This window comes from Gopherus evgoodei, chromosome 1 (genome assembly GCF_007399415.2).
Source record: "Gopherus evgoodei ecotype Sinaloan lineage chromosome 1, rGopEvg1_v1.p, whole genome shotgun sequence".
NCBI lineage: Eukaryota > Metazoa > Chordata > Testudines > Testudinidae > Gopherus > Gopherus evgoodei.
In genome coordinates this window covers 206550459-206566143 of record NC_044322.1, presented here as the reverse complement: position 1 = coordinate 206566143, position 15685 = coordinate 206550459, and the positions used below count along the sequence as shown (strand labels likewise).

The window sequence follows — 15685 nt, the reverse complement described above, 5'->3', positions numbered from 1 at the left end:
AATAGATGTTATTCTCAGATAAATATATCATAGTCTATAGCCTTCTATCGAGTAATGTTTTATTTTATTTGAATGCCTTACTCTCTCACTCTGCCCAATCTGAAATCAAGAACCAAAGGAAAAAATGCATTGTAAATAAATTTAATGTTGTATAAATTAATAATTAAATAAAGTTAATATATAAATATCTTGGCAATTATTAGCAAAAGTAGAAAGTTCAGAGTTTAAGAAGTTCTCTTCCTTCCCTTAAACACTTAAAAATAGACAGTTAACAAATAAGGAGAATTCCTGCTTATGGTGTAGGTCTTGCTTCTCTGTGCATGCCTGAATTGGAAAGTTTCCTGTGTTATGGGGCTCGATGCAGACATCACTTGGACAGAACTATTAGAATGTGACCTGCTCAACTTCTGTTTTTCGTCATTGCTTGTAACTAACATGATGTGAGCTAGGTAAAGGAGTGGTAGGAAAAGATGATTTTGAGGATCTATGGCAGTTGCCAGCTAGCCAGAACTCCTTATCTTGATAGTATTTTGAGCACTATAGAAAATTACCAGTTGTCAACTGAAGTGGGAATTATTAGAAGGTCAACATATGAGAGAGTCCCTGTGTTATACTAGAGCACCTCATGCACTTCGTGGCAAATTCTCATCCCATGATCTCAGCCTGAGTTAATGAGTTGCGCACAAGGGAGAGTGGGAGGGAAATTCTGTTCTACTGTATATAGGTTTGCAGGCCCACTGAGAGAAATGTAATTATTTTCGGGCCCTGGTACATCATGTTTGCTGGGGTTCCAACCTCTTTATTTCTGGGAATATTTATAAAGCCGTTTTGGGGGATCCCCTGAGCTTGAGCCCCCAGTACAATTGTCATCCCTCCCTTCCCCATCAGCCCTGTAGGTTCATATACTGCACTTATCACCTTAATAACTGAGTGCCTTCCAGTAGTACATTAAGCAATGTGACTAATATCTGTCACATGTTGTTTGTTCTCTCATCATCTCCCCAGTGGGAGAAGGATGTGCTGTGGAGTGTCAAGTTTTGGTAGGGTTATCTATTTAGTTTTTTTAAATAGTTGTTACTCTGTATTTATGTTAAACAGGGCAAGGTCAAACAAACGTGCCTTGCACTTAGAGCAGAAGGTGGTGAGGTTTGTGATGGTATTTCATTCTTGGGGGAGTTAAATCCATAGTCTCGGATTGGCCCCAGGGAACATTTTGTCTCCTCCACAGACAAGCTTCGCCCTTATTTTAGAGAGTTCCATTGTGCCTAGGGTTGTTATCTTTCTAATCACACGAAACCGAATACCCTAGCCCTGCCCCTTCCCTAAGGCCCTACTCCCCCACTACATTCCCCCTCCCTCAGTGGCTCACTCTCCCCTACCCTCACTCACTTTCACTACGCTGGGGCAGGGGCATGGAGTATGTGTAGGGGTGAGGGCCCTGGCTGGGGGTGTGAGCTCTGGAGTGGGGCTGGGGATGAGGGGTTTGGGGTGCAGGAGGTGACTCCAGGCTGGGGGGTGGGTCTAAGGGATTCGGAATGTGGGAGGGGGCTGTGGGTTGAGGCAGGGGTTTGGGGTGAGAGAGGGGGTAGAGGCTCTGGGCTGGGGCTGAGGATGAGCGCTTTGGGATGCAGAAGAGTGCTCCAGGTTTGGGGGGCTGGGGCAGGGGTTTAGGGCTCAGGTTTAGCTCAGGCGGGTCCCAGTCAGCAGTGCGCCTGCCTGTCCTGACACTGCATTGCGCGTGTGCCGGAAGCAGTCAGCAGGTCCACCGCTAGTAGGCGGGGGTTGGGAGGAATAGGAGGCTCCGTGCGTGCGGCTCTCGCCCACAGGCACCACCGTCCCAGTGCTCTCTGGGCATGGGGCAGCACGTGGAGCCCCGTGCCCCGCCCCCAGTCTGACCTGCTGGCTGCTTCTAGGGTGCAGTGTGGAGCCAGGACAGGTAGGGACTGGCCTGCCTTAATGCCACAGCACCGCCAACTGGACCTTTAATGGTCCTGTTGGCAGTGCTGACTGGAGCTGACAGGGTCCCTTTTCGACCGGGTGTTACAGTTTTAAAACGGACACCTGGTCTCCCTAATTGTGCCAGAGGAGTGTGGTTAAACTCCTCCCACCATAAGCCAGGGATCAGAGATGGAGAATGTCTTTAACTACTGCCCGAGACTCTGATGCTTCTCCACTGTGACGTGAAGAATGCTGTAAACCATGGCTTGGGAACCGCGGGCATATGAATTTGACCATAAACAGAGAGACATGATATAAGAGATAATCATGTTAGTCGAAGAGTGGTGTTTCTAGCAGCTGGCTCAACACTAATTGCTAGGGTTATGAAGAGTATATAAGCTTCAGCTTAATGCGGTACACTTCACTGCTGCATTCTAAATCAGGACCTGAATTCTTTCTGCATGTATTTAACTGTTGCTTTTTGCCAGTAACTGAGCGAAGAAGATTGCACTTGCACTCAATATTTGGCACTTCAGGAATGATCATTTGTTCATGTCTGGAGGGAGACATCAATCCCTTTTAGGACTGAGAAAGTGACTAACTGTGAGTGAAAGCTCCAGTATCCCATCATGTGACTTCATCAGTAATCCGTGTTTTTCAGGGAAATCTTTCTCATGACGTACTGTATGTGGCAACAGCACAAAGATGTATTTATGTAGTATTATATACTTAAAATGAAATCTTCAGGAGCAGCTCATTCTCTTGTACATGCTGGTATCTTTCATGCATGTTGTCTTGTTTTAGTAAGATGAGTGTATCTTTTTAGTTTTGTGTTAATCTTCTCTTTGGAGGGGCAGTTTGAAATATTACTTTCATGAGTTCAGCACTCTCAATCCCTGGTATGCAGTTTAATACTGTAATTTTCACGTCTTGAAAGTCTATGTGAGAGTCAAACATTTTCTGAACACTACAGATGCCTGATCTTTGTGTTCCAACAGACAATGATCCAAACATTTCCCATTATTCTGAAAAGACATTTCAGCCTGTCACAGACTCACAGATCGTGCCCACTCTTGGCCCTGTGCGGTCCGTGAGCGGAACCCCTTTCAGTGAGACAGCCCTTCCCAGGGGTCCAGTCTCTCTCAGGGTTAAGCCCCTCTACCTCTTGGAGCTGCACCTCTCTGAGCCTTAGGACATCTGCATCTTGCCAGGGGCCACCTCAGGGAGTCCACTCGCTCTGGACCCTCGAGACCTCCACCCCCTGAAAGGGTTGATGCAACCCTGTTCTCTAGACTGGAGTGACTCTCAGCCAGCATAAAATAGGAGGGTTTATTCAGCATTGAATACAGCACGGGAAACTCTGTGACCCTCAGACCTGGCCTCCCTCAGCCCAGCACATTTATGTCTTCCCTGCATCCAGGTGGGCTCTGCCTGCTCCCCCTCCCCAGCCAAGAGCTCCCCTGCTTCCCAGCTGGGCATCTGAGATCACCGGCCCCAAGTCCTGCCTCTGTCCATTGTCTTCTCTCCAGGTAAACAGGGTCGTAAACAAGGTCACTGGGCCTCCTCTTCTCTCTTCTGTCCTCTGGCCCTCTCTGGCTGGAACCAGCTGGTTAGGTTACAGTGTCCTCTCTTTACATCCCATTGCCCTCCCTCTGGCCAGAACCGGCTGCAACTCCTGTGCTGAGTCTCCAGGTCATCAGGTCACCAGTCACTGGGGTGTCCATTCTCCAGACCATCAGCTGTGGTCCCAAGTTCCCTTTCCAGTCCTCTGTAACAACAAACTCCCTCTCCTCTCCCCTCATTAAGCCAGTAACCCCCAGGGACACTGAGTCCCACCCCCTCTGCATGCAGACCATCGGAAAACCAAGGAAAAAACAAGAAAATCCCCCACTTCGTCACACAGCCCCAGCCAGGTTTATTTGTACTAGGACGTCGAGGAATTTCCTTTGTTGCATAGTAAAATTTGAGAGCAATGCCAAGTAGCTGATTTTTATCAATTTTCTTTAGGATTTGCTATGAATTGGTTTTTGCATTTATCATTTTATATTGGGGTTGAACCTCATGGACTCAAACATATTGAGGCCTCCTTGTGCTAAGTATTGTACAAATCTAGAGTGCCTGCCATGGTATAACCCCCACTCTGAACCTTAGCGTCCAAAAGATGGGGTACCAGCATGAATTCCCCTAAGCTTAATTACCAGCTTAGAACTTGCAGTGCTGCCACCATCCAGGACTTGCAGTGCCTGGTACACTCTGGTCCCCCCAAAACCTTCTCTGGGGACTAAACTCCTTGGGTCTCATAACAAAGGGAAATAAACCATTCCCCCTCCCTTCCTTTCTTCCTCCCAGATCCTCCCCTCCCTGGGTACACTAGGAGATCACTGTGATTCAAACTCCTTGAATCTAAAAATAGAGAGGAATGTCACCTTCCCCCCTCCTCTTTTCCCCTCACCAAGAGGTAATACAGATTCAAGCTCCGTGAATCTAAAACACAGAGGAGTTCCACCTTCCCCCCTCCCTTCCCTCCTTTCTCCCACCAATTCCCTGGTGAGTACAGACTCAATTCCCTTGAGCCTTAACAAGGGGAAAAATCAATCAAGTCTTTTTTTAAAAAAGAAAAGCTTTTAATAAAAGAAAGAAAAAATAAAAATTGTCTCTGTAAAATCAAGTTGGAAAATGTTACAGGGTCTTTGAGCTTATAGACACTAGAGAGAAGCCTCCCCCCAGCACAAATACAAATTAAAATCCTTCCAGCCAAATACACATTTGCAAACAAAGAAAACAATCAAAAGACTGAAACCACCTTATCTACCTAGTACTTACTATTCTGAACATATAAGAGACTGTATCAGAGAGATTGGAAAGAAACCTGGTTGCACGTCTGGTCACTCTCAGAACCCAGAGAGAACAAAGCAAAACCCCCAAAAAACAAACAAAGGCTTCCCTCCACTGAGATTTGAAAGTATTTTGTCTCCTGATTGGTCTTCTGGTCAGGTGTTCCAGGTTCACTGTTTGTTAACCCTTTACAGGTGAAAGAGACATTAACCCTTAACTATCTGTTTATGACACCGCCTCCAAAGTGCTTACAGTTTGAACGACTATTTGGGAGCTGAAGTTAAAGATATTTTGCCACAGTCAGCATTAAAGGTTTGTACATTGGGATAAGGTGAAGTAGCACGGGATGTCTGATGGAGGTTGAGGCTCATGGTCTCCCCATTGCTTGCTGTGGTGCTGTTACCCAAGCCAAGTATCTTAATGTCTCTATGCTTGTTTCATAATTTATAAAAAGGGGATAGTACATGCCTACTTCCATAGGCATCTTGTGAGGTTTCATTAAAACTTACCAGGTGCTTTGAGATCTGTGATGAAAGTCTTTATATAAATGTGAAATGTTGTGTTTAGAAAGAAAACTGATTGGGACAGAGATTTATCATGGGAATTCCTGTGCAGCGTGTTTGTATTAATTAATGAGAAAGAAGGATGGCCTTGTTAAGGAGCTGAACTGGTACTTAGGAAATCTAAAGGCAGGTCTTCACTTCAAATGCTGTATAGAGCAGCTGTGCTATTGTAGCGCTTAAGTGAAGAAGGGAGAGTGTCTTCCTTTGGTGTAGTTAGCGACCACCTTTAAGGAAAGTCGATTATGTTGATGGGAGAAGCATTCCAGTCAACATAGAGCTGTCTACCTGCGGAGCGTTAGGTCAATATAACTACATCACTCAGGGCGGTGGATTTTTCACTCTCCTAAGTGACATAGTTGTACCAATATAGATCTCTAGTGTAGACCTGGCGTAATTTCAAATTTCAACTCTGCCCCAGAGTTCCTGTTTGACCTTGGGCAAGCAACATAATCTCTTTGCCTCGGTTTCCCCTCTAGAAGTGTTAATGGAACTCCTTTTCTCTCACTAGCTGTCTCTCCAGACTATTTAGGCTGTATGCTCTTGGGGGACTGTCTCCCACTATGTATTTATGCAGTGCCTAGCACACTGGAGTCCAGAGCTCACTTGGGGCCCTTACATACTACTGCAATACAAATCATTAATAATTATAATGTATATTCTGAAAATATAGTACAACATGATACAGTTCAGAAACCTTATCTGCCTCTGGTTAGTCTAAGAGGAAATAAAGCTAGTTAATCCATTAAATTTTTTAAAATATAAATCAGTGACAGTCATTTTATATATATATATATTTTGCAGAAAAATATAAACATTTTGGAGCACAAATGTATATAGAATTAAATCAACAATAAAAAAACCCAGGAGATCCCAATTTCATGGTTTTGTGGCTATTCCCTAAGAAAACAGACTGCTTTATGTAAGAAAATATTTACACTAACAAGTTGTTAATTAAAAATAATTTGTTATAACATTCACTAGAATGGGCTAAATTCATCCCTGATGTAAATTCATTGACTTCTGTAGTGTTATCCTGTAAAGACAACTTTGACCCAATAAAATACCCATGGCTCTGCTGAGTGCTGACAAGGAATCCTAACCTGAAAAAGCAAATTCTCTTGCGTTTTTTCTTCATAACTTGAATCTCTATACTCTTTGTGGTATTGGTTCAAAAAATATGGGACATTCTTGCCATGGAGCAATTTACTAGCTTGTAACATAATAAAAATAAGCAATATTTCACTCTCTGGGCACACTTAGTCCATGTCTTTGAACTGAATGATGGTGTTAATAAACCAGTCATCTCAACATCCTTAAAACTGGATGAAATGTTAAATGAATGTTAAAATTGTAAAATATCCTCCTGACTTGATTGTCCAGGAATTAATGTTGATTAACATAATTGCTATTTTTATACGGGCGTTAATTATTTTAATATATTGCATTGGGTTTGTGCTCATTCTTGTTACTTGGTTTGTGTGTACTGATTTGTACCCTTTCATGATTATCAAAAATAAGTGAAGTGTATTGTTACAAGGAATAAAAGAAAGAGAAGCAGCTCAAATCATGCCAACATTTATTTCTGTGCTGGGTGCCACTGAATATTCAAAATTCACTGTTCCAGGGACCTGCATTAAACTATGGTATTTTCCTATACTTACTTTAAGAGAAACCCATTGTGGTGGTTCAGTCACTGCAGAGTGGCAAACATTGAATTTTTAATAGTCCCCTCTGAATGTAAGTGGGAAAAGATGCATTTTCAGAGAGGTTTTGTAGATTTTTTTTCCTAGAGGAAATGTTAACAGAAATCCTTTATTGTAATTTTAGTGTATGCCATTTAGGTGTTATATGTCTGTGCACGTTGGAATACTTTTGAAAAAGTCAGAAAAGTACTTGGGGAAGAAAAAGAACGTGAAGTTGTCTTTCTCTCTCTCTCTCTCTCTCCCCCTCTGCCCTCTCTTTTAATTAAAAAAATGGTTTGCATGTCACTTGACAAGCATCCACTGCAGTAATTGAGAAAAGCTTTGGAACTGAGATTTGTCAGGGATTGTAATAAACAATCGAATTCCTTTTTAAAAATGGTACACAAATACCTTACCATGAAAAAAAGACATTGCTGTTGCTGTGGTCACCCAGTTTTGCAGGAAGACAAGTCTGCTGTTTGCTAAAGCTTGAACCCCTAGCTCAGCTGCACAACTCATTGTAAAAGGATTTATAAATGTGTTGAAAAGTTATGGCTTTCGAAATATAAAAATGCAAACAATGTGGGTGCTAGCAAGACCTTCTTTCTGGATGGCATCAACGTTCTTAACTGTGATTCCTTGGGTTTCAGAACCAGGACAGGATGCAACTCAACCCAGAATTTTACTGAGACTGTCTCTCCCTCACAGTGAATATTTACCTGCATCAAGAGAGTCTCAGAAAAACAAGTGTTTATAGAGAAATGTGAGTGAGGCACTTGCTAGAGATCAAGGGCTATCTGCCTTTTTTCTGGCTTCAGAGAAACAGTCACTGAGGGCTGGTCTACACTACGGGGGAAAATCGATCTTAGATACGCAATTTCAGCTACGTAAATAACGTAGCTGAAGTTGAAGTGTCTAAGATCGAATTACTTTCCGTCCTCACGGCGCCGGATCGATGTTCGCGGCTTCCCCTGTCGATTCCGCAACTCCGTTCGGGTTGGTGGAGTTATGGAATCGATATAAGCGCATTCGGGGATCGATATATCGCGTCTAGATGAGACGCGATATATCGATCCCCGAGCAATCGATTGCTACCCGCCGATACGGCGGGTAGTGAAGACGTACCCTTAGTGTACCCTTTTCAAATCAATATGGGTGGTAGAAGGTGCCATCTCTTCAACCCATAATGGCTCAGTCATTTCAGAGACAAAAAAGATTGTAATGCAGATATTTGGCCAAATATGTCCCTGGTGTAATTCCATCAATCAGAGGAATCACATCATGGATGATTTTGTCCTACTGAGTTCAGTCCTTAGTGAGACAGAAGCATAGAATATCAGGGTTGAAAGGGATCTCAAGATGTCATCTAGTCCAACCCCCTGCTCAAAGCAGGAACAAATCCCCCAGACAGATTTTTGCCCCAGATCCCTAAATGGTCCCCTCAAGGATTGAGCTCATAACCCTGGGTTTGGTAGGCCATGCTCAAACCACTGAGCTATCCCTCCCCACGAATGTCCTGGTCCCTGGGGACCTCAGAGTTGCCTGTCAGTTTGTACCTAATTCAGACTTTTTTAAGTACAAGGAGAGTGGAAAATAATATATTTTCTCATAATAAAGAAAAAAATATTTTGGGGTCATTTTTGAACAGCTTTACACCCAAAATATCTGAGGATAAGTAGCTGGAATTTGGCAAGAAAATAGTTCTCACTCAAGTGCTTTTTTAATATTCTGGGGAAGTTTGGTTTTGATTTGGCTGAGTTCTGACTCTTTTGAAATTTACACGCTCCTCATGCACAGGATATTTTTTACTGTTTTTTTTCCCAGCTAAGCTTCCTTGTTTACATTAAGAAAGGTTGCATTACACATAAGCCTGTGGCTACCTTAAGTGCCTTGTGAAAAAGTGCACTGAGAGCGCTTATGGCTCAGTCAAGGGCCTCCATTCCTCTCAGTCTGGTGAGATGCAAAAAGGTTAGGGGACATCCGCTATGTGCTTTGTTAGGTGCAAAGAATGAAGTTCGTTTGTATCTTAAGATCTCTACAACTAGGAAATATACTTCGTCCCTTTATCAGCTAGACAGTATGAAGGGTTCGGAAGAGAGGGTTTGTGACTGAAAGTTTAAAAAGAAAAAAAGCTACTGTTAAAATTACTTGTATAATCTTAACTCTGCCCACTTGGGCCTATGAAATATAACATGGTCCCTAACTAAATAATTACATAGCATTTCTCAAGTATCTGCAATATATCCTATCATTATTTTCTACAATCTTAGATATATGTGTAGCAAATGGTATTACTCTGTGAGTATCAAACAGAATTTAATTTATATGAGAAGTATACAGTAAACTATTCTTATACAACGCACTAAACATTACACATACAGCATAAAGTGACAATAAAATTTTGCTAGCATATATAGGCCACCTAAAACAGCAGCTAAGTTAGCTCTGTAATGAACTGGCTCATCCCCTGAATTGCACCCAAGGAAGGCTGTGGTTGGAATGAAAATGTATAGTGTACGAGTATTGACAAAATTATTAAAATTCAGAGAAGAAACCATCATATAACAAGTGTGAAACAATAAAATCATGCTAGATCATTATAACAAATATGTAGAAAAGAATAAAATATTACAAAATACCATGTGTGTCTAAATTTGGTAAAAATGTTTTTTAAGAAGTAGCATGTGATCATATTATTAAAGAGATATCATAAAGTTTATCCACAAGGAGAGACAGAGTTAAGGTTTGGGGGCAAATTTTGGCATTACTTGCCTTTTGCATGATTTACTGTGTAACTTCAGTTTGTATGTGTATGTGTTTTGTTGGACTAAGGCAAGGAGGAGGTGTCATGCCATCTCTTCCATTGAAAGGGTTACTGGGAAAGGCCTCCTGCCAGTCAGAAGCACGTTTGTTGAGTTATAATGATTTATCTCTTTACTATGACCTGGGCCCATCTGTAAAGGTAACCAGATGTGTGATGGCATGGTCTGCTAGAGACGAGAAAAAATTGCTTTGAGATTTGAACACAGAAGAGCTCAAAGGGCACACTCTATCCTCAGCAATCAATGCTCTGTCACGTTTTCAGTGATGATGTTGTTACCCACCTAATTTCCCATATGCTCTCACAACATATCAGTAGACTGTATTCCATCAGATCAGGGACTGGAAGACCTACCAATAAGTCCTGTGCTAGGCAGAATAATGAAGCAGGAAGAACCTCATGGCAGGAGGTCAGTCCTAGGAGATTGCTTGACCAGATCCTGAGGGATATATGATGTTGACCTTTTTGCTTAAGGCACCAGCAAGAAGTTTCTTGCAGTAGGCTTAAGAACAAGAATGACCAAGCTGTAGAAGATGTATCTAACTTTATCTTGGTTCATCTACAACTCATTCATTTGTAGTAGTAAGATCAGTAAGCAATGCCATATGGCAGAAAGAGCTACTTTCTTCTAACATTAAACAAGAAACTTTACTAGAATAAAGAAAACAGGGTTTCTCCCTAAGCTACTATGTTTTTCTCTGCTTCATCTGTAGAACTTCTGTCACCTTCACTGGCTCCCCCTCCTGCCGTGTTTCTTGCTGCAGATTTAAAGAAACAGTGCATATAAACCACACAGGAATCATGATTTCACTCAGACTTACTGGGCAGGACCAAAGAGCTGATTCACTTGCAAACTCTGGTATACAAATTGATTTTTAATCCCATGCTTTAATACTCTAGCGAAGTACTAGTTGGAGTGTGGTAGCAAGGGGTTAACAAGAGGCCTATAATCCTTCTAAAAATGCTGTATAAAGAAACTGTTTTTGTCCTTAAAGAAAGCACGTATTTCATGCTCTAAAAGTCTGAGGTTTGTAGTTTAAAAAGATTAAGTAAATAATTCAGGATGTGTTGTGTTTACCTGTTAATAATTAAGTAGGTTAGACTGTGTATTTCTTATAGACACTGAGTTTTTATTTTTTTATTTATTTTATTTGGTTCATGTGGGCTGATTTTTAAGTTAAAGACGCTTCTGCCAAGAGGGAGATAGAGAAGAGGGGATACACAAAGCCACAGAATAAACCAATGTGTGTGGGGAAACATGTTAGTTGGAGAGAATGGGGAGAGGTTAGTTTGAACAACAACCCCTGCTCTCTCCTTTCACTAGAGTAGCCCCAACTGCACATAGTGTTCTGAGAGAAATTTTCTTATGGTTCATAAAGATTTCAAGGAATAAGCACCAGCTTTGACTCAGGATATTCAGTGATAGTGACTAAGGATAAAGGAAGCTTTCTTTGTTATGAGGTAAAATTTTAATTAGGTTTTTATTAACAGGGAGACTCTTTTTTGAGTGGAGGCAGGTTTAGCTCAAGCAAAGAAAATGACTGAGAAGATTTAATCTTATCCAATATTGGAGATGGGATACAAGATTGTGGTAACAGAAGTATTTGGTGTCCTGTCTTCTTGTCTGAATTACATCTTCGTGTAAGGTGCTAGGTTGCCATCTATGAAGTCTAAAATTCTCCTTGTCAGTACAAGAGGCCAGTGGCAAGATATGCTTCCCTTACCAACATACTTGATACTGCCCCATGAGGAGCCAGGTTCTTTAGTGGAAGATAGCTCCTTCCATATGGCCCATTCAATGCTTGACATCTTTGCTGTCATTAGAAATGATCAGGTCAAATAGTGCTGATTTGTTATTAGAAGGTTAATACTTGACTACTGAGAAACAGACTGAGATCAACATTCAAATAATTTTATGCACAACATCTTATTACATAGGCTAGATTTTAGACTGTAACTTAGAGGGGGAAACTCCTTTAGCCCGCTACTAAACCTGTGAGCCATTTGGTACCCTTCTTAATCCTGACAAAGAGATTTGTTTTATATGTTGTTTGTTTCCCCCTGCTGGGCACCCGTCCACCCCACCATTAATCCCTGATGTGTGAAAGTGAATCAATCAATTGAATCTTTCAAACTGTTCATTTGGTCTTGGCAGAGGAAGACATCACTTGGTAGTTTTCACTCACCTTTCCCAAAGCTGAGAGAAAGCACTCTGTTGTGAGAAAAGCCATTTGTAGTAATTGGCCTTAAAAGACAAAGTTGCTGAATTGTGAGAGAGATCTTTGAACTGTAAGTAAAACATCAAAGATTTAAAAAACTGTTTGTGAAAATTAACAGTCTTATTTTCTTGACCATTGAGGTCTTCATATGTTATCATAGTATGATATGATTTACAGTATTTGCCTATCTGCACTGGTACTTTTCCTCTAAAGAAACGTATATTGTAACTGGTGCCTCTTTCCAGGGCTTCCTTCCTACCTTGCTAATGTAACAAACACATTTCAGGTCTCATATTCCAGACTCTGTTTTTCCTTTTAAATTTAATTAAAGATTCAGTATGTAAAGGTAGTGGCTGGGTAGTGTGGTGGACACTGCAAGTATTCTCTGATTCTCTTCTGCCATCATGGGGCTGGTGTTTTAACAAGTTTGGGGTTTTTTTTGGTCATCTGGCTGGACAATTGACATAAGGCTTTCCCCACGAAGAATATGAATAAATAGGCTTTTTCATTTGGAATTTAGACTGGCACAGGGAACTGAATGGCCTGTTTTCTAAGAATTTTTTTGTATACTGAGAACAGACTTGTAACGATGAGAATTGTTCCTTTAAACATCCTATGTAAGCATACCAAACTTCCTCTTTTGCAGTTGAGCCAATTCAGATTCAATAATTAGTTGTCTTATAATCAGCAGGTCAAGTCTACGTTTGGCAGTATACTTGTTGAAATCCTCCAGCCACTACCATTGAACATGGTAGATTCGCACTAGCCATTTGATAGTCTATTTTAAATTTTATTCAGTCAGAAAAGCTTAACTCCTGAAATGAGTTAGATAGATCTCAGTCTATTTCTCAGTGGACAAGTGTCTGTACCAAAAAAATCATTACCATGGTTGGTAGTAATTGGCCTATAGTTTGTAGCCTCATAGAAGAGGCTGTATCAGCCATTGAGACTTAACTAGTCCACAGTCTAACCACTGGAAGTGGCCTCCCCAGTGAAAGGTTGAAGCATAATGGTGAGCCTGTGTTATGAAATATATACTATATCTGTTCTCAGGCTACAGGATTTCAGCTCCAAAGCTGCATGAGTACTAAATTCACACAAACATCTTTTTGAAAAGAAAGGTCTTAACTCTGATGCATTCTCCATTTTGACGAAGTCTTGCTTTTACCTAATATTCATGTTGGGTTGACTGAAGTGTGAGAAGAGCCAAGTGACTTGCTTGTGGTGACACAGTGAATCATTGGCTGAAATCCTTTTGGTTCCTGTGTTCTTGCCAGGATCAATACTGATTCCCCCGAAAACACTTAATAAAATGGTTTGCATGTGTGATGACTGCTTGTTTGCTAGGTGAAGAATTGTACTGAAGTGATACAAATATGAGCGGAAATTGTATATTCTACTGATACAGAATCTTAAAGGGAGAGAAGAATCCCCAGTTATCATGCTCTAAGGTTCTTCCCCATTTCAGTGATGCTGAAATCTCAGTAAACTCTAGGGCAAACATAAATAACACAGATGTTCTTGAACTGAAAGGTTAAGTTTATCTTGGTCTCGGTCAGATTGCAATTCATTGAATAAACTTTTTATCAGTACTGTAAGTAAAGGTCACAAGCATTTACCATTTATGGCTGATGTCAATTATGCCACTCACTTATTTTGGTATTAGTATGAAAAGGAAGCAATAAAATATAACAAACATATAGTTCATTACTGCTTGTGGGTGAAAAATTTAGTTTAACACAGTATGTTACTGTTATCTGTATGGACTATATGAACATGTAATTTACTTAGATTAATTGATCTCTGTTTTGTTATAGAACATTGACTGTTCAGGCATGTGCTTGGGTCCCTGTGTGCCTCCTATGTTTGGGTATATCTCACTCCAATATGTTAATTTTTTTAGAAATCAATGAGTTCAGTTTATTGATTTTGTTCTTGTAAATACATTCATTTCCAGCAAATTACAAAGACTGTGTCTGCCTGCTTGGTGCCTATATGCAGATCATTAATGCCTTGCAACCCGGAGGTAGTAAGTCAAACATGAGACAGCATTGCAAAATCTACTGAAAATTAACTTTTGATTACTATATGGGACATGATTTTGAAAGGAGACTCAACTGACCCCCTAAATATCAGTCACCTTTTTGCATTTTGTGGGTGCTGTTAGATACTGAGGTATCCAAACGGCAAGATTTGTACCAGCAATTAACTGTGGGCACAGGAATATGGGAAAAATTAATTGTGGGTAAAAAAAAAAATAACAGAAGTTAGGGCTCGCACTGAAAATCTAGCCGATGGCTTGTGACTTTGAACTCCTTGCAATTTCAGTAGGGCTTTGTGTCTCAGCATCTTAAATACTCGGTGTTCATCACAAACATAAAGTTTTGTTAATGTAAACTTTGGTTGTCAATTAAAATAACAATTACAAAAACTATATAGCAAGAATGTTTACCATTAATAAAATATAAGCATTGATCAGTTAAGATATGGTGTAAGTAAAGCCTGTAATACTTATGAGAAAACTCATACAGCACAGTCTAATACCAGCCTTAACTCTGTCCATAAACCTAACACATCACTTTTGTAGTTATAAGACGTTTTAGCTGCAGATGGAACAGGAAAGAAAAGTTGAGATCCAGATCTAGATCCAAACCTTTGCAAAGTTTGAGCAGTTAGGATCCAGCCAGAATTAAGATTGTAGTTGGAATGTCCAATATGACTTTTCACACATTTTGCATGTGCAGTTGCAGGGTTAACGTTGTTTGTAAGCTGGCCATGAATATAACTGTTCTATACTAGTTGGGAATCAGTTGTGTGTTCCCATGCCTTCCTACCATGATGAAAAACTCTAGTGCTGTAATCAGGTTGTTGTGGATGTGGTGGACTTGCCAACCCTTCCCTGATTTTTGCCTCCAAAAACTATATGAGAATCTTCAGTGAATCATAATGGGGTTACTCAGCTTTGTGCTAAGGCTATAGCTCTATCATACTGAAGGTTCTTTCCAGTGCTGTGTGAATTTTTGCTGACATAACATTTTGGGAGGATTATTACTAACAAAATGTAAGAAAAATAAAATTCTCAGAACTTGCATGTAGTACCTTCTAAATGGCAAGGCTGTAATACTAGGCTACGCAGCCCCATTGGACTCCTCTGAAGAGTCTTAGGTTTTTGTGCAATGGAAAATTATTACCTTTTTGGAGTGATGATTTCTGAGCACATGTGAAAATTGAGCCACTTTTATTTAGATGCCTCAATATGGATTTAGGAACTTGGGAAAAATTTTCAAAGGCACAAAGGGCAGTTAGGGACCTGACTCCCATTGCAAGTCCTTGGGAGTTGTGTATGTAATTCTCATTTGTGCCTTTGAAAATCTACTCCTAGTTTTTGGCAGTCAGCTTTGAAAATTTTGGCCATTATGATAAATAGAACTAACAACTTTGATGCTATCTAGATATCTTAAAATTTCAAGGTTAAAACAAAGTCTTTTATAAATTATATATGTATAATTATAAAACATTAGACTCCAGTTCTTCAATTTTGAAAATGTGTGATGTTTTTTAACTCCTGAACTATTAAAAGTATTTACTTGTAACTTTTCCCAAAAATGCTTCTGAAAGGCAAGAATA

General features: G+C 40.5%; 1 protein-coding gene across 8 annotated transcripts in view; it reads left to right on the top strand.

Annotated features, from left to right (window-relative positions):
• Positions 1-15685, top strand: part of ZBTB20 (zinc finger and BTB domain containing 20) — a 626502-nt gene that overhangs the window by 61117 nt on the left and 549700 nt on the right. The gene's annotated exons all lie outside the window — the stretch shown is intronic.